Source organism: Sciurus carolinensis, chromosome 18 (assembly GCF_902686445.1).
Source record: "Sciurus carolinensis chromosome 18, mSciCar1.2, whole genome shotgun sequence".
NCBI lineage: Eukaryota > Metazoa > Chordata > Mammalia > Rodentia > Sciuridae > Sciurus > Sciurus carolinensis.
Window position 1 is genome coordinate 818,432 of NC_062230.1, and position 24,010 is coordinate 842,441.

The following is a 24,010-nucleotide window of genomic DNA, read 5'->3' on the forward strand; positions in this document are numbered from 1 at the left end:
CAATAAAAAAAAATAAATTAAAAAAAAAAAAAAAAAGAAAGAGAAGTAGGTAAAGACCAAGGTAGGAGAAAAGGAAACTGTTTACCAGTTGGTCTTTAATGACTGTGAGAAAGTAAGTCCAGTGCAGCGTGTTGTGCAGAAGCTGTTGTGTAGTTAGTGGGGCAAATGGGAAGGGTCCAGGTGGGGACCGAACAGTGGATATGAACATAGAGAACTTTACCTGTGGGCCAAGAGTGCCGATGTTAGTTAGTGAAGACATTAAAAGCATTTCTTACAGCTTAAAAACTTACATAAGCATGTCTGCTAAAAACTACTTAAAAGACAAATGTCATAATGAAGAAAGTAAGACGACGCATACGGTACAGACTCAAGTGTGAGCTCTGGTTTGGTGTCGTGGTGTGTCTCTAAGACGACACATACCGTACAGACTCAAGTGTGAGTTTTGCTTCGGTGTCGCCATGTGTCTCCTGCAGTTTTCATGCATGTTCGTACGTGGACACATTTCACTTTCAAGATCATATCATGCTTATTTTTGTGACTGTGTTTTTCTAACATAACAGGAGCACCTATGCTGACTTCTGCCACCATAGTTTCATTTTGCCTGTTGAACTTTTTAATTTATTTTTCTTTTGCCTACTTTTGAATTTTACATAAATGGAACCATTATGTGTGCTTTTGCATCTGATTTCTTTTACTGAATACTTTGAGATTCCTGTGTGATGTTACAAGTGAGAGTGGTTCGCTCATTTTTATTGCTATGTAGTAAAACTGAATTTAGAGATGAAACCAAAGTCTCTGCTGGTCTAGTTGCCCTTGGGCGTGTCTGTCTGTGGACCTCCAGAGCTTGTTTGCAGATTCTAGCAGGGGAGCGCTGCTGCTGTGTACCCTTGACTGCAGAGGGTCCTCCTCTGTGGAGGAAGGGTGTCCCCTCGACTGAGGAGGAAGTCTCATGGAGCCCTGAGGGAGGAAGCGGACCCCACCCACCTAGCCGGCCAGATGGGCCGAATCAACCCTGGCCAAGGGGAGTGGGTCAGATGTCTCAGCCAGTCGCCCTCTGGTCCGCACAGCCCTCTGCAGCTGGGGAGGATGCCCTGTAGTGTCCACAGCTGACCCCAGCAGGACGTGCCTCCAGCATTAGGGGCTGGCCTCCGCAGGCAGACTGGGTCTCTGCTGTGTCAGTGGTGCAGGCCAGCTCTGTGTGCCGCACTCTGTGGAGGCTGCCTGCTGGTACTGCTGCAGACCCCAGCGTCCCACCAGCAGCTTCCTTCCAGGCTCTTGTCTCGCAGTCTTGAAGCGTGAAACCCCAGACAGTGGAGAGTGAGGCGAAAAGACAGTTCTCGCTGAGCAAGAGGGGTCCTGACAGCAGGTTGCCACCCACATGTCCTAGTCTTGGGGCTCGTATGGCTGCTTGGTGGGGCTTTGCTCAGTGCCTGTGCTAATCAGTTATTGGGAAAATGCCACCGTGCTGGTCAGGCCTGTGACATTTGGATTGATTGTGCCCTTTTAACTCTCTGGTTTGCAGTCCACTCCACTGTCCCTCTTCCTGCTTCTTTAGGACCAAAGAGTCAGCTAGAAAGTCAGGAATGTTTCTACAGGCTAATTTTATTGAGGACCCTGTACATTTAGAGAAGCCTCTTTGGGGGGCCCATTTCCTTACCTGCTTACCTCTGTTTTACTGTCTGTGCTGTCTATTCAATAGTCTGATTATATCACAAATATATAGCATTTTTAGCATTGATGCTAATTTGAATTGTTTCAGTTTTGACTCTTACAAATGATTTTTATGGAAATTCTTGTATGTGTTTCTTTGGTGCACGTATATGTGCATCCCTACCGGACGTGTATATGTGGCTTGAGCATAGGATAAGTGTCACACTTTACTAGATACTACCAAATAGTTTTCCAAAGAAATTTGTACCAAGTTGTACTTTTACAAAGGTATATGAAAGGGCCGGTTTTTCTATATTCTTTTTCTTTTTCTCTTTTTCTTTTTGGTACCAGGGATTGAACCCAGGGGTGTTTAACCACTGAACCACGTCCCTAGTCCTTTTTTATATTCTATTTGAAACAGGGTCTTGCTGAGTTGCTTAGGACCTCACTAAAGTTGTGAGGTTAGCTTTGAACTTGCAGTCCTCCTGCTTTAGCCTCCCCAGCCACTGGGATTTATGGGCATGTGCCACCATGCCCAGCCCCAGCCTTTTTAAAATATATTTATTTAAAGGCAGGGCCTCCCAGAGTTGCTTAGTACCTTGGTAATCTGCTGATGCTGACTTTGAACGTGCAGTCCTCCTGCCTCAGTTACTTGGATTATAGGTGTGCGTCACTGTCCCGGACTGGTTTTTCTATATTCTCATGGACCCTTGATTTTATTTTGTTTTATTTTATCCTTAAATAATTAATTTAAGGCAACCATCTAGACTGTGGTTTGAGGGTGGTTCACTGTGGTTTTAGTTTGTATCTTTGTGTCAAGTATCTTTAGATGCCAACTGGCTCCTCAGATACCCCTTTCTTGTGTGAATTTTGTTCTTCTATCTTTTGTACACTATTTGGATCATTGTTGTTTTCTTATTGATTTGAAGACGTTTAATAAAAATATATTCTGAGTTGGGTGTGATATGGCTACTGGGGAGGCTAAGGAGAAGGAAAGCAAGTTTGAGGCCAGTCTCGGAACTTAGCAAGACCCTGTCTCAAGAAGTAAAAAGAAAATAAAAAGGGCTGGAGATGTAGTTTAATGTAGAGTGACCCTGAATTCAGTCCCCAGTTTATCAAAATAAGTAGGTAGATAAATAGACCATTGAGCACGTGGGTGCAGGTCCTTTGTCAGACATGTATCAAAGGCACATCCTCCCAATTACACTCCTGGCGGTATGGTTTGTCACTCTTCACCAGGATTTTAGAATCGCACGTTTAGTGCTTTTCATCCCCCACCCCGCTGGGATTGAACCTGGGGTGCTGCACCACTCAGCTGCATCCCAGCCCTTTTTTTTTTTTTTTTTTATTCCGTTATTTTTTTACTTCCCCCTCCCCCCTCCCACCTCTCTTTTCCCTCTATACAGTCCCTCCTTCCTCCATTCTTGCCCCCCTCCCACCCCCCATTATGTGTCATCATTTGCCTTTTGGATTTTTGAGATTGGCTTATCTCACTTAACATGATATTCTCCAATTTCATCCATTTGCCTGCAAATGCCATAATTTTATTATTCTTTATAGCTGAGTAATATTCCATTGTATATATATACCACAGTTTTTTTACCATTCATCAATTGAAGGGCATCTAGGTTGGTTCCACAGTCTGTCTATTGTGAATTGAGCAGCTGTGAACATTGATGTGGCTGTATCTCTGTAGTATGCTGATTTTAAGTCCTTTGGGTATAGGCCGAGGAGTGGGATAGCTGGGTCAAATGGTAGGTCAATTCCAAGTTTTCTAAGGAACCTCCACACTGCTTTCCAGAGTGGCTGCACTAATTTGCATCCCCACCAGCAATGTATGAGTGTACCTTTTTCCCCACATCCTCTCCAACACCTGTTGTTGCTTGTATTCTTGATAATCGCCATTCTAATTGGGGTGAGATGGAATCTTAGTGTAGTTTTGATTTGCATTTCTCTTATTACTAAAGATGGTGAACATTTTTTCATATGTTTGTTGATTGCTTGTAGATCTTCTTCTGTGAAGCGTCTGTTCATATCCTTAGCCCATTTTTTGATTGGGTTATTTGTATTCTTGGTGTAGAGTTTTTTGAGTTCTTTATATATTCTGGAAATTAGTGCTCTATCTGAAGTATGAGTGGCAAAGATATTCTCCCACTCTGTAGGCTCTCTCTTCGCATTGCTGATAGTTTCCTTTGCTGAGAGAAAGCTATTCAGTTTGAATCTATCCCAGTTATTGATTCTTGCTTTTATTCTTGTGCTATGGGAGTCCTGTTAAGGAAGTCTGATCCTAAGCCAACAAGGTGAAGATTTGGACCTACTTTTTCTTCTATAAGATGCAGGCTCTCTGGTCTGATTTCAAGGTCCTTGATCCATTTTGAGTTGATTTTTGTGCAGGGTGAGAGATAGGGGTTTAGTTTCATTCTGTTGCATATGGATTTCCAGTTTTCCCAGCACCATTTGTTGAAGAGGCTATCTTTTCTCCATTGCATATTTTTGGCACCTTTGTCTAGTATGAGAAAATTGTATCTATTTGGGTTTGTGTCTGTGTCCTCTATTCTGTACCATTGATCTACCTGTCTATTTTGGTGCCAATACCATGCCGTTTTTGTTACTGTTGCTTTGTAGTGTAGTTGAAGTTCTAGTATTGCGATACCCCGTTTCATTCTTCCTGCTAAGGATTGCTTTAGCTATTCTGGGTTTCTTATTCTTCCAGATGAATTTCATGATTGTTTGCTCTATTTCTGTAAGGTATGTCATTGGCATTTTAATTGGAATTGCATTGAATCTGTATAGCACTTTTGGTAGTATGGCCATTTTGACAATATTAATTCTGCCTATCCAAGAACATGGGAGATCTTTCCATCTTCTAAGGTCTTCCTCAATTTCTTTCTTCCATGTTTTGTAGTTTTCATTGTAGAGATCTTTTACCTCTTTGGTTAGATTGATTTCCAAGTATTTTGAGGCTATTGCAAATGGAGTTGTTTTCCTCATTTCCCTTTCAGCTGTTTCGTCGCTTGCGTATAAAAATGCTTTAGATTTATGCGTGTTGATTTTATAGCCTGCTATTTTGCTGAATTCATTGATGAGGTCTAGAAGTTTTCTGGAGGAGTTTTTGGATCCTCTAAATATAGAATCATGTCATCCGCAAATAGTGACAACTTAAGTTCCTCTTTTCCTATTCGTATCCCTTTAATTTCTTTAGTCTGCCTAATTGCTCTGGCTAGAGTTTTGAGGACAGTGTTGAATAGAAGTGGTGAAAGAGGACATCCCTGTCTTGTTCCCATTTTTAAAGGGAATGGTTTCAGTTTTTCTCCATTAAGAATGATGTTGGCCATGGGCTTAGCATAAATAGTTTTTACAATGTTCAGGTATGTTACTACTATCCCTATTTTTTCTAGTGTTTTGAGCATGAAGGAGTGTTGTATTTTGTCGAACGCTTTTTCTGCATCAATTGAAATAACCATATGATTCTTATCCGTAAGTCTATTGACATGATGGATTACGTTTATTGATTTACGAATGTTGAACCATCCTTGCATTCCAGGGATGAACCCCACTTGATTGTGGTGCACAATTTTCTTAATATGTTTTTGGATACAGTTTGCCAATATTTTGTTAAGGATCTTTGCATCTATATTCATCAAGGATATTGGTCTAAAATTTTCTTTCCTTGATGTGTCTTTTCCTGGTTTGGGTATGAGGGTGATATTAGCTTCATAGAATGAGTTCGGTAGGGTACCCTCCTTTTCTATTTCCTGGAATACTTTGAGAAGTATTGGAATGAGTTCGTCTTTGAAGGTCTTGTAGAACTCTGCTGAGAATCTGGGCTTTTCTTGGATGGTAGATTTTTAATGGCTTCTTTTATTTCATTGCTTGATATTGATCTGTTTAAATTGTGTGTGTCCTCCTGGTTCAGTTTGGGAGGAGCATATGTCTCTAGAAATTTGTCAATGTCTTTGTTAGTTTCTATTTTGTTGGAATACAGATTTTCAAAGTACAGATTTTCAAAGTAGCTTTTCATTTGGAGCAGGGTCTCACTGAATTGCTGGGCTGGCCTTGGATTTGTGATCCTCCTTCCTAATCCTCCGGAGTAACGGATCATGGCATGTGACACTGTGCCTGTTTCCCATTTTATTTATGACTCTTTGCCCACCTGTGGTCATAAAAATCATTTTATGTGTTCTTATTTCAGAAGAGTAATTTTTTTTTTCTCTCATATTGGCATCTTTGAACCATTTCAGATTAATTCTTGTGTATGATGTAAGGTTAAGGAGTCTGGGTTAAATTTTTAATGGCCTTTATGTTCAGAGCAGTTTTAGGTACAGAGATTCCCCACCACCCCTTCTCCCTGCACATGTGTACCCTATCCCAACATCAGCTGCGGTTGCTTAGCCCCCACTGGCCGTCGCCACCACCCACGGTCCCTGGCTGGCCCTCGTGCTCCCTGCTGGTGGGGTGCATTCTGTAGTGGGGTGGGCGGTGTGGGCAGAGTTCCACAGCTGGCTACCTCTGCCAGAGGGCGTCACCGACTCAGGAGTCCTCTGCCTGTCCTCCCTGGCAGTCACTGATCTTTCCACTGTCTCAAGGTCTGCACTTTCCAGAATGCCACGTAGACGTGGGATCATATGGTGTGTGGCCTTCTGGACAAACTTTTTGTGTAATGCGCATGTACGTTTCCTCCTTTCTCCTCACGCTCGGTAGCTCGTTTCTCTTCATACTAAATAATATTCAGTTGGGTGACCGTTTATTCACCCTTCACTCTGTGAGGGCCTCTTGTTCAGGTTCTGCAGACACGAGCACCAGGTCCAGGTTGCTCTGTAGGCATGAGTACTCACCTCTCCCTTGAGTAAGTACCAGGCAGTGCTTTTGCTGGGTCACCCTGCCCGTTCCCACCGTGGCTGTCTCTTTGCCTTCCTACCAGTTGTGGGCGGAGCTGCTGCTGTTCCCCTAGCCTGCACTGGGTTAGTCGGCTTCTGGAGTCTGCTGTGCCAGTGGACCATTTCCTCATAGGCTCACTTGCCAGCTTTGTATTTTCTTTGAGGAGTTGTCTGATAAGGTCTTCAGTGTAAGGAATCCCACGGAAACCACGCCGGACACGGGAAATCACATAAGGGAGTTCTTTAAGCAAACAGAGTGTCTCCCTGCAGGGTAAGAGAGAAAATGAGAGGAAAAGAAAGGGAAAGAGAAAGGGCACGTGCTGGAGAGAGTGCAAAAGCCAGGAGGATAGAGAAAGTAAGGAGGAGAGACAGAAGAATGAGAAAAGATGGCGGGGTAGCTACAGTAAAGCAATTGAATTCCGCCGGGCTAACAGGGGACCAATATCGAAGAAGGATACTTGCAAGCTGACTGATGAACCAGTAGCTAGCTAGGATGTTCACAGATTGACAAGTAGTTGGGAGGGGGAAAATGGCTGCACCGGAAAGGTCAGGGGGAGCAGCTTTGTACACACATTCAGTCCACTTTTACATTGGATAGCTCATTCCCTTGCTGTTGAGATCTGAGAGTTCTGCGTATATTTTGGAGATCAGTCCTTTATCATATGTTTTGCAAGTTTTTTCTCCAGCTGTCATTTTGTCTCTTGACAGTTTCTTTCAAAGTCCCAAAACTTTTAATGAAGTCCAGCTACCACTTCTGTTTTGTAGATGATGCCTGTGTGTTGTGTTCAAAGTCAGCACAAACCTGAGCTCACGTGTGCTCTCTCCAGGGTTCTGTGGCTCTTGTGGCTCTGCCTCTTTGTCCAGGTGTGCGATCTGTTCAGTGTTGATTTTTGCGAACGTCGAAAGGTCTGCTTGATCCCTTTTTTGTGTGCGGATTGCCCTTTATTGTAGCACAATTTGTTGCAGACCGCCGTTTCTGCATTGTGTTGTTTTGCTCCTTTTTTGGAATCGGTTGACTGTGGGTCTGTTTCTGAGCACTGTTCTGTTTGATTGGCCTGTTTTTTCTTTGAGCCACACTGCAGACATCTCTTGACTGCTGTTACATCTTGGTCAATGTCCACCCTGTTTGTTACCATCGTGTTCCTTCTTCTTCATTCCTTCTGTCTTCTATGCTGGTTCTGTCTTTCGTGTCTTAATTGAGCATTTTGTGTGATTTCATTTCCTCTCCTTTCTTATCTGTGAGTTATACCTTGTGTTTTTCGGTGGTTTCCCAGGTGGTTTCCCAGAGTTCCTAGCACAGGTTGGCAGCTGATGCCAGTCTGTTTTCAGTCCGCACTGTGCCCCTCATGCCTGGTGCACCTTGCACAGCGAGTCAGTCCTGATTCTTCTCCCGTCCACACCCCGGCCCTTCATTTCATGTACACAGGTGTACACGAGTTTTAGTTTGTCTCCCCGTATTTCTTCTTGGGTGCTCTTCCTCTATGGAGATCTGAGTTTCTGACCTATGTCATTTCCTTCTTTCAGAAGACCTTCTTTTAACACTTTTTCAAGATAGACCCACTGGCAGCATTTCCTTCAAGTTCTGTTTGTGTAGAAGTCTTTATTTCTCCTCCAGTTTTTAAGGATAAGTTCATAGCATACAGAAATCTAGTGTTTTCCCTTCACACAAGACGTTTCATCATAGTCTCCCCTTGGTTCTGAGCAGAGGTCAGGGCTCCTCTTCTGTCTGCCCTGTAGGTAAGGTTCTTTCTCCCCGTCTTCCTTCTGACTTTCTGTAGTATGAACGTGAGACACTGGTGTATGGTTTGCCACACTTACCCATCATGGCGTTTTCCAGGCCTTCTGGATTGTGCTCTGGTGTTTGACTTCAACTTGGGGAGATTCTCAGTCATTTTTGTTTCAGATATTGCTCTCGCTCTCTGCCTCCTGTGATTCTGTTAGGTGCATCTGTGCCTCTTCCTTTGCTCGTGGCTCCTGCGTGTTCTGTGGAGGTACGTGTGGACCTTTCTCTGTGCTTTGAGTCCTGGAGGTTGCTGTTGTGCTGTGTCCCTCTGAGAGGCACTCTGCATTTTGGCTAGTGTTTTTGCTCTCTGGCATTTCCTCTTGGTTCTTTCTTAGGATTTCTTCCTCTGCTTACGTGGCTCATCTGTGCTTGTGCGCTGTCTGCTTTTTCTATCAGAGCATCTTACATGTTAGTCAGTCATTTCTAATTCCTAGTCTGACTTCTGACATCCTTGCCTGGTCTGAGTCTGACTTTGCTGCTGCTCTGTCTCCAGACTTTGTTTTTGCCTTATGACTTTTCTAGGTAGTTGGACCTGAGGTCCTGGGTAAAGGACTGTTGTGCTTGCTTCTAGCTGTGTGCTGGTGAGGGCCTGTCTGCTCTCTGACGTTGAGGTCTCCGCCTCTTGGTGGGCAGGGGCCTCTCCCAGCTTTGGCGAGACAGGCTGGCCAGGGAGGGCTGGCTGGGCCCTCGCCACATGGAAGGCTGATGCTGGCTGGGGTTGGGTGCTTCCCAGCCTCCTGGTCAGGTAGACTTGTGTCAGGCCCCGGTAGACCCGATCTGCTTAGTTGCGCTGAGAGCATGCTGCTTGACGCGAGCAGAGTGTGGGGTGGTTCAGGTGCGCCTTTCCCTTCCTTGGCAGAGCGTAGGGGGCTTTTCTCCCCCACCCTCTCTGAGAGTCTGGAGGAGCTCCAGGGGGCCGAACTCTGGAAATGCCAGGCCTCCTGCCGCTGGTTCCCCACAGCCTTGTGTCTGAGGCCGTGCACCCTGGCAGCTGTCAATCCAGCTGAGGTCCCCTGCCCGGCTCTGGTTCCTGTGCAGGTTCCTGTAAATTGTGACCCACTGCTTGTGGCTCCCGTTTTTGTGCAGCAGTTTTGCTCCAGGACTCATTGTCCCCTGATGAGCTGTGGATTTCCAGTCTGTTCGGTGCTTTGCCTGTTGTTAGCACAGAGTGCTGACCTCAGTCTCTCATGTGCAAGACAAAAGCTGGAAGTCTAGTCAGGCTGGATTAAAACCGTGGAACTGGAAGGTGTGTCTCCAGTCTCCCCAGGACCTCGTGGTCTTTGTCTGCATTCTGCTCTCAGTGTCCTACTTGGCCCATTCTATTTTCCTTCCGGTTCGCCTAGTGTTTGGATCTCGTCCCTTGGGGTGCATCCAGTGGGGGGTGCACGTTAGGTTGGGCCTGCTTCTCCAGCAGTACTTGTCAAGGGGCCGTTCCTGTGCACGAGCCACGAGCACCAAGCCTCACCACCCTCTGCGAGCACTGTGGAGCTCAGGTCTGCACTGTCCCTCACAGGAGCTGCCTGTGTTGATTCTAGGGTCATTTCCCTCAACCTGCGGGTACTGCTGCTGTCTGGACTGCGTCGCACTGACTCAGGCAAGGAACAGCAAGTAACAGGAAATTAGGAAGAAGAAAACAAGGTAAATGAAGGAATTGGTTAATTTAGGGGAAAAAAGAAACCGAGATATCCAATGTGTAGGTCATTGATATCTGTTCCCAGAGTGATCTTGGTGGCTTGGTGGAGGTGAAAGGCAGGCAGCAGCAGTGTTTGCTGAAGGACAGATGGCAGGTGGTGTCCTGGGAGGGCGGCAGAGGCTTCAAGGTCTGCTAGGTGGGTGGCACTTGCTGGTTGGTTTGGGTGTGGGAGACTGCAACATGGACCCTGGGCAGAGGGGAGGCAAGGGACAGCTGGTCTTGTGGATCTCAGGGGGAGTGCGTTAACTTTCGTTTTCTGGAATGATGGCTTTACCAGTGCCTGGGATTCTGAGTGGCTGTGATCTCTGTGTGTCCATGAAACATTCAGCAGTGGTGTGAGGTTTCAAAGAATCGTTGTTGAGTCCCACACCAGGTTGGAACTAAGTTCACCCTGTGAGACTTGAGAGGGTGTCTTTTGGTTTATTCTGGTCTGAATATGCGTGGGTTTCACTGGCCGGAAGTTGGGAGGTGGCCCTCCAAAGGTGCACAGGTTGTTTAGAAGACATTTTCAAGAGTGGCTGTGGCTTTCCATTTGCTTATAGTGACACTTACATTAAAATTTCAAATATACGAGTTCGCCTTACTCAGTCTTGCTTTCTGTGGTTTCACTTATCATGGACTACTACTTTCCAAAAATAGTAAATGGAAACTTCCAGAAATAAACAAGCAAGAAGCGTGAAACCATATGTCATTCTGAGTAGCACAGTGAAATCTGGTAGCATCTCACTGGAATTGTCTCTTCATCCAGACTGTCCACGCTGTCCAGACTGTGTCCACTACCTGCCCCGAGCCCCCAGTAGCTGTCTTGGTATCCAGGTGAATGTGCGGTGCAGCAGTGTGCGTGTCCAGACAGTGGGTATAAAGCTCCGCAGCTCTGGTTCTAGCAATTCAGACATGCCGGAGGACAAAAGTACTTCTTTTAGGTGAGAAGGGAAAACTCTTGGTAAGGGCAAAGAATCGTGTGCTGAGGTTGCTGAGATTGGTGGTAGGAACTGGCCTTTATCTGTGAGACTAGGAAGAAGGAAAAGAAGTCTGCTCGTCTTGACCTCCTGCTGCAGGAGTCGCTGTCAGAACCCACTGAGCGCTCTGTCCACAGAAGAGCAGCACTGCGTCTCTGTGTGGGCGCAGGAGGGCAGCCCATGTGGTGTGTGGTGCTGCCCGGGGTTCTGGCCCTGCTGGGCTCTTGGTGCGTCTCTGTGTGGGCGCAGGAGGGCAGCCATGTGGTGTGTGGTGCCGCCCGGGGTCTGGCCCTGCTGGGCTCTTGGTGCGTCTCTGTGTGGGCGCAGGAGGGCAGCCCATGTGGTGTGTGGTGCCGCCCGGGGTCTGGCCCTGCTGGGCTCTTGGTGTGTGTCTGTGTGGGCGCAGGAGGGCAGCCCATGTGGTGTGTGGTGCCGCCCGGGGTCTGGCCCTGCTGGGCTCTTGGTGCGTCTCTGTGTGGGCGCAGGAGGGCAGCCCATGTGGTGGGCCGTGCCGCCCGGGGTTCTGGCCCTGCTGGGGTCTTGGACCATGTCCCCTGCAGATGAGGGGCTCCTGTAGCACTGAAGGAGAGTTTTCGTGCTTACAAAGTGATCTGGGGCTTGGAATGGTTGGGCTACCAGCTCTGAGTGGACGTGGAAGACATTTTCAGCCTCGTCCCTGAGTGTCCCTGAGAGACAGTGCACCTTTCGTGCCTTGCCAGGCAGTAGATTTCATCCTCTGTGGTTTCTTCCAAATGAAATCAGTCAAGGTCATTCACTTCAAGCCTTATTTTAGAAATTTTGTGTAGCTATTGCCATTTTGGAGACTAGAACTAAAGTCTTATAAAAGAATCTTTGTGTTTGATTTATGAAAAGAGCTTAAGAGGAAAGGGAATTAAAGAGAGTGATCAGAGACTGAGTTCTTGTGCTTCATGAGTGCCTTTGGGGAGTAAGGGAGTTGAAGCCCTGTGGGCTCCGGGGACTCATGACCCCGTGGAGAGAACTCATGTCCTGACGAGGGCGTAAGAAGCCGTGGATGTGGCAGAAACCCGCTTGTCCTTGTGGGAGGGGAGACTTGATGCCATCGCCCTTCCTGGTCTGAGACCCTGGACTGAGGTGGGTGCTGCTGATGTCCAGCCATTTGCCCCTCCCTCCCTCCAGCCGCAGGGGGACACATGTTTTCCCTGCAGCAGGTTAGAAGCATTAAGTCACATCGACAGAGCACATTTTGGGGTTGGTTGGCTTTTTCAACCAGTATTTGAGTCTTTCTGGTGAACTGTTCTTCTGGCTTTGAGGTCTGTTTTCTGCCTGCCTGCCTATCAGTCAGTCATTTGCCTCTGTTAAAACCCTGAAGGGGCTTCCTCCATCTTTCCTCCTAACTTGGGAACCACATCAGCCTCGTCTGGTGACTCAGGAAGCCTTTGTTTCATTCTTCACTCCCCTGTCTTGATTTTGGAAGGTTCGTGTTGCTGACCGTAAGAACACTCTGGCCTGTGGTGCACAATCACCATCTTTCCACCTTACATACTTAGTGACTATCTGTGGATGCCAAGGCCACCAGCTCCCCTTGGTGACAAGCTCATTGATGACCCCCTGGCCTATTGTAGCTGCAGCGCATCTTCCCCGTTTTTCCCAGGGTGAAGGCAGCAGTTGTCTTTGGTTGTTTCTTGAAGGTGGTGGGACTGAGAACAGGGACTGAAGGGCAGCTGGAGATGCATCGCATACTCTCTTCTTCTGGTGATCTCCAAGAAGGGAGCCGAGAGGCAGGGTCTGTGACGCCCCGCCTGGCCGCTCCAGGATTTCTTCTAACTGCTGGTTCATACAGACTGCTGAATTCAGAGAAATGCAGGTCACACATGCACTTCCTATAGTCGCTTTTTTTTTTCTTTTTAATATCTTTTAGTTGTGGCTGAACATAACACTTTTGTTATGTGGTGCTCAGGATTGAAGCCAGGGCCTCTTGGGTGCTAAGCAGGTGCTCTACCACTGCCCCAAGCACTGTTTTAACACCGAGTTTTTACTTTCCTGTTTGCACGCAAATAATTTTACATCATTCTTTAGCCTTTTCACGTGAATCTGTCATTTATTTGACCATTTATTTCCTGAGTGATGTTTATTTCTGTCTGTTGATTGAAAACAGTTGGGCACACTTTTATTGTTGATAAACTTCTATTTTAGAGCAGTGTTAGATTACAGGGAAATTGGGAAGATGGCGTGGAGTCCCCAGCACTGGAGTAGTTAGTGCGCCAAGAGCGGCTCGCCTGCTCCCTGGTGTTTCCCTAGGCCTGACCGTGGCCTGTTTCTGCACCAGGCTCCTCAGGTTCCACCCAGGAAGCCAGCTCCTCTCCTAGGCCGTCTCCTCGAGCGTCTCCTGGCTGGGCAGTTCCTCAGACGTCTGTGCTTGATCCCCGGACGGTCTGAGCAGGGGCCAGGCACTTGGTGAGGCCTGGATTGGTTTTGCCTGCTCTCTTTCTGCCATGGTGGTGTGTGTTGTGGGGCAGAGCTCAGTGGTGTACCCGCGGCTCGGTCTTGTGCCGTGGGCTCTGTGGTTCTGATAGTCACTGTGTCACACGTCCTCACCAACAGTGCCACAGAGCGCAGCCTTACCACCTGAGAGTCTCCCGTGCTCCTCCTGCACAGCTCTCCCTGCCTGCCTCAGTCCCTGGTGGCCTCTACTGCTCTGACCATCTCTGTTTTTCTGTTTTCCAGAATGTTGTGTAATTGGATGATCAGGTTTGTGGCCTTTTCAGACTGGCTTTTTAATGTCGTATATTCCTCTAAGTTTCCTCTGTTTGTTTTATCACCAGGTAATGCCTTATTGTCTATTTACCTGTTGGAGGTTGTGTTGGTTGCTTTATTATGAATAAAGTCGCTTTTTGTGTGCAGATCTTTGGGTGAACATAAATACTCAGATTTAGTTGGGTGAATGACCAAGGGACTGGAGGCATCTCTGGAGCCGCTGTCTTTAGTCCCCTGAGGGAAGGCCCAGTGGTGTGACTGGGCATGGGAGGTTCAGCTGCAGTGCCTCATCTCTCGCGGTGCAGGCGGGTCGCTGTGGCTCTGCACCCGCTGGCCCGGTGTTGCTCCTCTGGGCCTTGGTGGTATCCTAGCACCACCCCAAGACTGACTGCAAAGCCAGAGTGATGAAGACTGTGGTGTGCAGTCATGGAGACAACAGAGTAAGGGAGGCGAGCGCAGGAGATGCCGCCGATTGACCTTTGGTTCTCTAACCGCAAATGACGGAGCATCTCTTCCCGCTCTCTTGCCGTTCGTGTACCTTCCTCCTGGAGCTGCCTGTTTAGGGCGTCTCTTTCTTTGTTGAGCTGAGTGTCAGGAAGAGCTCTACCACACAGGTGTTTTCCAGGTGTCCTTGAGTTCGGCTTGCCTTTCGTTCTCCCGGTGTCTTCCAGAGCAGAAGTTGGGTTGTGCTTTAAGTGCTGCCTCTCTAAGCTCACAGCCGAACCCAAGGTCACATGGATTTTCTTCCAGAAGTTTTGTATTTAGGTCTGTAATCCTTTTTCATTTGACTTCTGTGAGAATATAAGGTCGTGTGGAAGTTCTTATCTTTTTAATGTGGATATCCTGTTTTCCTAGCACCATTTTCTAAAGACCCTTCTTTCTATATTGAATGGCTTTGCTTTTTTGTGAAAGGTCAGTCAGCGGCAATCTCCTGTGAGCTCAGTCTCCATCACCCTGTTATCTGTCTGCCTCAAATAGCGTAGCCTTAATCACTGTGGCTTTATAGGGAGTCTTAGGACTGGTACTGAGTCCCCCAACATCGGTCTTCTTTAATATTGTGTTGGCTTTTGTAGGTCTTTTTCATTTCAATATAAACATTAAAATCAGTTTCCCATCATCTACAAAATAGCTTCCTGGGATTTTGATTGAGGTTGCATTGAATCTATAGATCAGGTTGGGGAAAAGTGACATCTTAACATTATTGAGTTTTCTCAACCATAAACAGAGAATCTCTGTGGATTTATTTAGATCTTCTTAAATTTGTTTTAGTTGGTTTCAAATGATAATTGTTCCTTAGTGGCAGATTGGAGAGCAAATTGACTTTTATGTATTGTACATCTTACAACCTTGTTATACTTGTTATACTTGCTTACTAGTTCTAGGAGTTTATTTGTCCATTCTTTAGAATTTCTAAGATAGACAGTATGAAAGATAGTTTTCTTTCTTTTTGTACAGTTATTATATCTTTTATTTCCTTTTCTCGTCTTACTGCGTGTTCAATAGAAATGATAAGAAGGAATCTCCTTGCTTATTCCTAGTCTTAGGGAGGAAGTGTTCAATTTCTCACCATTAAAATTGTATTAGTTGTAGATTTTCTACAGATTTCCTTTTTGTGCTAAGGAAGTTTTCCATATTCCATGTTTGCTAAGAATTTTGCCATGAATAGGTATCGTCTTCTGTCAAATGCTTTCCTGCATTAATCGCTACACTCATGATTTTTCTACACTCACCTTTTGATACATGATGTCAAATGTCTTTAATTATTCAACAATGGTTGAACTAGCCTCGCACACCTGAGTAGATCTCAGCTGGTCAGCAGGTATATAATTGTTTTCATACATTGTTGGATTTTATTTGGTAATATTTTGTTAAGGATTTTTTGTATCTATGTCATGAAATATTTTGACCTCTAATTTTCTTTTCTTCTTCTTCTTCTTTTTTTTCCCAGGGGGGTGGTGCTGGGATTGAACTCAGGGACACTTGACCACTGAGCCACATCCCCAGCCCTGCTTTGCATTTTATTTGGAGGCAGAGTCGCACTGAATTGCTTACTGCCTCACTTTTGCCTAGGCTGGCTTTGAACTCGAGATCTTCCTGCTTTAGCCTCCAGAGCTGCTGGGATTAGAGACGTGTGCCACTGTGCCCGACTCTAATTTTCTTTTCTGAAATGCCTTATCTGGTGTTGGTATTGGGTGGTGTCCTTGGATTGAGTTGAATAGTCTTTCTTCTGCTTTTATTTTCTGGAAGAGATCAAGGTGGATTGGCATTGTGCCTTCTATAGTTGGTAGAATTCGGCAGTCAGCCCGTCAGAGCCTGGTACTTTCTGCTTTGGAAGGTTACCAACTATTGATTCAGTTCTTACTAGTAAATGTAGGCCTGTGCGGGTCGCGTGTCTCTTCTTGTGGTCCTTTTGGTGGTCTGTCTGCGGGGAGTGTGCTGGTTTGTCTGTGTTGTGCAATTTGTGACACAGTGTTTTTTGTAATACTCCTTTTAAAAAAATCATCTGTAAGCTCAGTAGTGGTAATGTCTCTTTTTAATATTGGTGATTTTATATCTTTTCTTTTTGTCTTAATTAGCCTGGCAAGAGGTTTGTCTGTTTCATCATTTTTTTTTTCTCTCAAGAACCCAGTTTTGATTTCATTAATTTTCCTCGAACAGTTTTCTGTTACTAATCTCACCAGTTTCTGCTCTTTGGTCATTTCTGTTCTTTCGGTTTAGGTTGCATTGCGTTCCTTCACCTCCTTCCCGCGGTGGAAGCTCAGGTCTTGGTTTCCTCCTCGAGTGTGTCACGATCCTGTGTGGTGTCTGTGGCATCAGGCTCACTGCCATCTAGTCACCCGTCACGTGGGCTTGCTTTGCACCCTCAGTGCCTGTGTCAGTGAGAGAGTTCATGCACATCTCTGTACACACTTCTGGATGTTTAAGTAAGTTCTAGAAAGGACATTCCTGGGGTAAGATGTTATATCATAAGGGTCTTTAGTAGGTTGACAGATTTGACCTGTAGGGGTGTGTGTCACAGTTTTATCATCTCTGCACATCCCTGTCATCTCCCTCATTAGGTAGCTTTTTATCTAAGTCTGATTTTTCAATTTATTTATTTTCATTAACTTTTTGACAGTGATAAATTTAAAAACTTCTTTTCATACATGTGTATAGGGTATGAATCGCAATCTACTATCTTTCCCCTCCCCATCCATCTTACCCCCTCTCCTCACTCCCCTCTGTACAATCCAAAGTTTCTTCATTCTTCTCTACTAAACCCCCACTAGGGATCAGCCTCCACTTATCAGAGAAAACATTTTGGGTTTGGCTTATTTCACATAGCATGATACTCTCCAGTTCCATCTATTTACCTGCAAAGGCCATAATTTCATTCTTCTTTAAGGCTGAGTAATATTTCTTTATCCATTCATCTGTTGAAGGGCACCTAGGTTGGTTCCATAGTTTAGCTATTGTGAATTGAGCTGCTGTAAACATTGATGTGGCTGCATCACTGTACTAGGCTGATTTTAAGTCCTTTGGGTATAAACCAAGGAGTGGGATGACTGGGTCAAATGGTGGTTCCATTCCAAGTTTTCTAAAGAACCTCCATACTGCTTTCCAGAGTGGTTTCACTAATCTATAGTCCCACCAACAATGTATGAGTGAACCTCTTTCCCCACATCCATACCAAAATCTAAGTCTGAGTTTGAATGTTAATTTCCCTTTTTCTGAAGGGTAGTACACATCACATCAGAATATGAACCCTAAGTGCACAGCTCAATGAGTTCTTGTGAGGTCAGTTCACCTCTGACAGTCCAAGGGCCGTGTCATGTCCTTTCCTTGTCTGTGTTACCTCCACAGGTAACTAGTATTCTGAATCATGTGAGGAACTCTTTTTTGGTCTGCTTTCTTTAGTTGCATTATGTCTTTCTTTCTTTTTTTTTTTTTTTTTTTTTTTTTTTTTTTTTTTTTTTTTGCAGTGCTAAGGATTGAACCCAGGGCCTTGTGCTTATAAGGCAAGCACTCTACCAACTGAGCTATATCCCCAGCCCTGCAGTATGTCTTTCAAACTTATCCTCATTGTATGTAGCAGTAGTCATTGCTGTGTGGAATTCCATTAGGAATATGTCACAGGTTTTTTGGCAGTGGGGAGGTTCCAAACTTTTTTATTGGTGCATTATTGATGGGATTTGTTCTCAGATATACGTACATTCACATGATTTGACAACGTCAGTCTGTCCAGTATCACTCACCAGCACTACTCTGTAGGTCCCCTTTCTCTGATAATCTCCCTTTGATATTTGGGAGACCTGCCCACCTGCATTTTCCTTTTTCCTCTCTGACTTCTGTATATGAGAGAGAACATAAGGACTCTTGGCCTTCCCAATTTATTTTACTCAACATTATGGTCTCTAGTCCCATCCATTTTCCTGCAAATGCCACACTTTCCTTTTTCTCTATGGCTGAATAAAACTGCATTATGTATGTGATCACATTCTCTTTATCCACCCATCTGTGGCTGGGTGTATTTCTGGGCTAGGTCCCTAGTTTGGCTTTTGTGACTTGGGCTGCTGTCAGCGTGGGTCTGCATGTGTCAGTGTGCTAAGGTGACTTTAGTTTTTCAGGATAGATACGGAGGCGTGGTACAACGGGGTCATCTGGTGGGTCCACGCCTAGTCCTCTGAGGAGCTTCATACTGATCTCCAAGTGGCTGTTCTAGTTCACATTACCACCCAGAGTGTAGGTACTCCTCTTTCTCCACATCCTTTCCAACAATTATTATTATTTGTATCCACCACCCCCCCCTTTTTTTTTTTTTTTGGTAGATGGACACAATACCCATATTTTATTTATTAGTTTATTTTTTTGATTTATTTACTGTCGTGCTGAAATTCGAACCCAGCCTCACATGTGGTAGGCAGGTGCTGCACCACTGAGCCACAACCAACCCTATAATTTGTTTTCTTAAGGACTGTGCCCTTCTAACTGGTGTAAGATGAAATCTCAGTGGAGTTGTGATTTGCATTTTTTCATGTATTTGCTAACCATTTGTATTTCTTCTTTTGAGAAGTGCCTTGATCCTTTGCCCATTTATTAATTGGGTTATTTGATATTTGGTGTCAAGTTCTTTGAGCTCTTTACGTACGTGGACACCATTCCTCTGTGAGAAGAGCAGCTTTCAGGACCTGTGTCCCGTGGGTTCTGCCTTCCATTCCTGGAGACCCGCCCCGTGGGTTCCGCCTTCCATTCCTGGAGACCCCGCCCCGTGGGTTCCGCCTTCCATTCCTGGAGACCCCGCCCCGTGGGTTCTGCCTTCCATCCCTGGAGACCCCGCCCCGTGGGTTCTGACTTCCATCCCTGGAGACCCTGCCCCGTGGGTTCTGCCTTCCATTCCTGGAGACCCCGCCCCGTGGGTTCCGCCCTCCATTCCTGGAGACCCCGCCCCGTGGGTTCCGCCTTCCATTCCTAGAGACCCCGTCCAGTGGGTTCCGCCTTCCATTCCTGGAGACCCGCCCCGTGGGTTCCGCCTTCCATTCCTGGAGACCCCGCCCCTTGGGTTCCGCCTTCCATTCCTGGAGACCCCGCCCCGTGGGTTCCGCCTTCCATTCCTGGAGACCCCGCCCCGTGGGTTCCGCCTTCCATTCCTGGAGACCCCGCCCCGTGGGTTCTGACTTTCATCCCTGGAGACCCCGCCCCGTGGGTTCCGCCTTCCATCCCTGGAGACCCGCCCCGTGGGTTCTGCCTTCCATTCCTGGAGACCCCGCCCCGTGGGTTCTGACTTCCATTCCTGGAGACCCCGCCCCGTGGGTTCCGCCTTCCATTCCTGGAGACCCGCCCCGTGGGTTCTGCCTTCCATTCCTGGAGACCCCGCCCCGTGGGTTCTGCCTTCCATCCCTGGAGACCCCGCCCCGTGGGTTCTGACTTCCATCCCTGGAGACCCCGCCCCGTGGGTTCCGCCTTCCATTCCTGGAGACCCCGCCCCGTGGGTTCTGACTTCCATTCCTGGAGACCCCGCCCCGTGGGTTCTGACTTCCATCCCTGGAGACCCGCCCCGTGGGTTCTGCCTTCCATTCCTAGAGACCCTTCCTGTGAGTTCTGCCTTCCATTCCTGGAGACCCGTCCTGTGGTTTCTGACTTCCATTCCTGGTGACCCCGTCCTGTGGGTTCTGCCTTCCATTCCTAGAGACCCTTCCCGTGAGTTCTGCCTTCCATTCCTGGAGACCCGTCCCGTGGGTTCTGCCTTCCATTCCTGGTGACCCCGTCCCGTGGGTTCTGCCTTCCATTCCTAGAGACCCGTCCCGTGGGTTCTGCCTTCCATTCCTAGAGACCCCGCCCCGTGGATTCTGCCTTCCATTCCTGGTGACCCCATCCCGTGGGTTCTGCCTTCCATTCCTAGAGACCCTGTCCCGTGGGTTCTGCCTTCCATTCCTGGTGACCCCGCCCCGTGGGTTCTGCTTTCCATTCCTAGAAACCCCGCCCCGTGGGTTCTGCCTTCCATTCCTGGTGACCCCGTCCTGTGGGTTCTGCCTTTCATTCCTAGAGACCCCGTCCTGTGGGTTCTGCCTTCACCTTCCTAGAGACCCCTGTTCTCTGGCCTCCTTCATGTTCTAGGTGTTCTCTTTGCTCTGCAGAACCTTTAAATTTGAAGCTGACCCGTATCCTAAGTTGGCATTCTTTCCTGAGCCTTTGGGTCCTATTGAGAAAGTTGTTGCCTGTGCCTCACAGCTGGACTGTTGACCCTATGTTTTCTTCTGGGAATTGCATAGTTTCTGGTCTAATTTTGAGGGCTTTGATCCATTTCGGATTGACTTTCATTCAGGGTGAGAGATTAAGGTCTAGTTTCTTTCTTCTACCTATGGATAACTGCCATCCCAATACTGTTTGTTAAAAAGACTTATCTGCACTGCATGTTTTTGTGTCACTGCCAAGGGTCAGATGGCTGTATCTGAGTGCTGTCTCTGTGTCGTCTCTTCTGTCACATTTGTCTGTGTGCCTGCTTTTAGCAAGCGCCGTGCAGGTTTGTTACTGAAGCTCTGTAGTGTCATTTGAAGTATTGGGATGCCTCCAACATTGCTCTTTTGGTTTGGAATTGCTTTGGCTATTCCAGGTCTTTTTTTCTTCCAAATGAATTTTAGGACTGTTTTTTTCCAGTTCTTTGAAGAATGTTTTTGGCATTTTGATGTGAATTGTGTCAAATCTGTATATTGCTTTTGGCAGCATGGCCATTTTGAATGTGAATTCTGCCTATCCTCCAACCTGGGAGGTCTTCCCTTCTTCTGAGGTCTTCTTCAGTTTCTTTCTTCAGTGTTCTGTAGTTTTCATTGTTCAGGTCTTTCACCTCCGTGGTTGATTTATTCCTAGGTATTTTATTTTATTTGAGGCTATTGTGAATGGGTTTTCCTGATTTCTCAGCAGATTTGTTGTTGGTATGTAGGAAAGCTATTGATTTTTGTACTCTGGTTTTGTAACCTGCTGCTTGCCATGTTTGTTTATTAGCTTTAGCAGTCTTTTGGATCTTCTAGGTATAGGATCATATCATCTGCAAACAGACTTGTTCCTTTCATATTTTTGTCCCTTTTATTTTCTTCTCTTGCCTCATTGCTCTGGCTAGACATTCTAACATGATATTAAATAGAGGTCCTGAGGGGACACCTTGTCTTGTCCTGGCTTTGGGTTTCATAAGCACCTTTGCGTTGCTGAGGCAGGTTCCTTCTGCTCTGAGTGTCCTTAGTGTCATATCATAAATGACCAGATTTCAAAAATATGATGGTAGATACCTTAGTTCATTCTTCTTACAAGTCTGTTGATCTGGTCTTCCCTGTTGCCAGCATCTCCACCTTCTACAAAATGGGTGGTCTTTTTCTTCATTCCACCTCTTGGAGAAGATCATTTGAAGGGCGACAGGAAGTTATTTGCTTCTTTGAAGTGTTTTCCAACACTGTAGATCTCATGAATCAGATCCTCCTTGCAGATGATGCCATGTGTACCACGAGATCGTGCAATCAAAGCGTTATCCGTCAAGGCAACTCGTTTCTTATTGATTGTGCCACATCCACGCTTGTAAATTAGTTCATTCACTGACTTCAGGTTTGGGTACCCCCGTGCAATATATGGTTCCACAATCCTCACCATGTTAATTGAAGCCTTGTTGAACTTAAAAAAGGCGCCATTGAAGATCTGGCGAAGGTGAAGAAGTTGTAGCACCTTACGAACCTTTGGGCTCACACACTTGAGGCCCCTGATCCTGATGACAGATGCCAATTTGGGTTCTGCAGGTTCATTGATGTTGCCAGCTTTTCTTGCCATCCTAGCCATTCGAATCTCCGTCCTGTAATCTGCCTATATTCCTTGTGGTAATGCTGGGCTTTTTCATAGATAAGCTTCCTCCTGCCTTTCAGAGTATCTTTTGGGCAGACTTCTTCCTCAGGTGCTCTGCATAATTCCTCTGCTTTTTCTTAAGGGTTTCTGGCACAGCAGGAACCTTCTTTTTCTTCTCTTCAGCAACCTCCATGGTTCCAGCCGGAAAAAGAGGACAAGGCTGCTGGATTTTGTCAAAGGTCTTCTGCACATCAGTTGAGATTACTAAATGGTTTTCATCCTTAATTCTATTGATGTGATGAATTACATTTATTGATTTGTGTATATTAAACTGTCCTTGCATCTCTGGAATAAAACCAACTTGGTTGTGCTGTACAATCTTCTTAATATATTGTTGAACAAAATTTGTTAACATTAAGTATTTTTGCATCTAATTTCATCAGGGATATTTGTCCGTAGTTTTCTTTTCTTGATGTGCCCTAATCTGGTTTTGCTATGAGCGTGATACTGGCTTCATAGAATGAATTTGGAAGTGTTCCATCCATTTCAATTTCATGGGAAAATTTGAGGAACATTAGCATCAGTTCTTATTTAAATGTCTGGTAGAATTCAGCTAAGAAACCAATAAATTTTTCTTCTTAAATCATTCAACTATTGATGAACTTCGAGATTGTTTCCAATTTGTGTCTGTTATTACCATTGGTACTCAGAACATTTTGAACACGTTCCTATTGTTTTAATGTGTATTTAATCCTCTGATAGTAAAATAATTTGTGATATTTTTATTAACTTTTTTTTTCCCCTGTTACCTGGAATTGAACCCACAGGTTCTTAAACCCTGAGTCACATCCCCAGCTCTTTTTATTTTTTTATTTTAGACAGCGTCTTGCTTAGTTGCTGAGGCTGGCCTTGAATTTCCGATCCTCCTGCCTCAGCCTCCCAAGCAACTGGGATTACAGGGGTGTGCCACAGAGCCTGGCTTGTTAACCATTTTCTAAAATACCTGTTGTTGTGCTTTATTATAATTTTCAGGGATGTTATTTTAGTCGGCTTGCAGATATTTTTATTGAAGATTTAGGGTCTGTACGTGTGTGTACATTGGCACACACAGGACTTGCTCTTGTGCTGTGCAGCGTGGTGTGTGTGTGGTTGAACACCTGAACCAGCATGTGGGTTGCATGCTCCTGCCATGAGGGCTGCTTCGACTCCAACCTGTTTCCCTCTGGATCTGCCCCGACCTCCGTACTGTGTCAGGGGGTTGATTTTCCCCTCTTGTCACCTTTCACCCCCGGTCTAGCGGTGTGGTGAGTCTTGGTGTCTAGCAGGGAAGACTCCTTTCCCCTCGAAGCTGCTCTTCCTCAAAACCGTCCTGCCTGTTCCTGGCTCTGTAATGCATTTCCATGACTTTTGCGGTCAGTTTCCCCCCACGTGCACTTGCGTGACTCGGATGTGGGTCACGCACACTGGAGCCGTGGCTGGCTTGCAGGTCCCTCCTGACAGCACACCTTCCACCTGGCTCTTTGGGCCATTTGCCTGGCTGACCTGAAATGTCCGACAGGTGACTCTCTGTGGGCTTCTGGTCGCGGGCGTCTTTGGTCCTGCTCCCGCGTGTGCCGACAGGCAGGCCCGTTCCTGGAGCCCATTTCTTCGGCAGTTTAAATGCTCTACTTACTCTCCATTTTCTTCCCATCTGTGTTGCAGTGGGGCTGGCTCAGTGGGTGAACTCCCCACGCCCTTTGACGTGTGCACGTGTTACTTGATGGAAAGCTGATGACTGGCATCTGAGTGTCGCACAGGAGGTGCTGTTGGCCCTCGCCTTCAGCTCACTGCTCATTCCATGTTTGCTGTGCTCTGTGTCTGGCGAGGCGAGTGCAGGCAGGCATCGCGTCACCAGCAGGCGTCCAGGGAGATGTCACCGGCTTACTTCAGGGCGGACGGAGGCACCTTCTCATGAGTCTGTACTTCAGTGTCAGTTGTTTTTTTTTTTTTTTGGCCCAGAGCTGAGCTGAGG

The 24,010-nt window shown here is 46.3% G+C and overlaps 1 protein-coding gene and 1 pseudogene across 4 annotated transcripts in view; one reads left to right on the top strand and one right to left on the bottom strand.

Moving 5' to 3' along the window:
* The window catches only part of LOC124970805 (S-adenosyl-L-methionine-dependent tRNA 4-demethylwyosine synthase TYW1-like), a 149,782-nt gene that overhangs the window by 83,393 nt on the left and 42,379 nt on the right, over positions 1–24,010 (top strand). The window lies entirely within an intron of this gene.
* Positions 21,460–22,192, bottom strand: LOC124970806 (60S ribosomal protein L7-like; annotated as a pseudogene).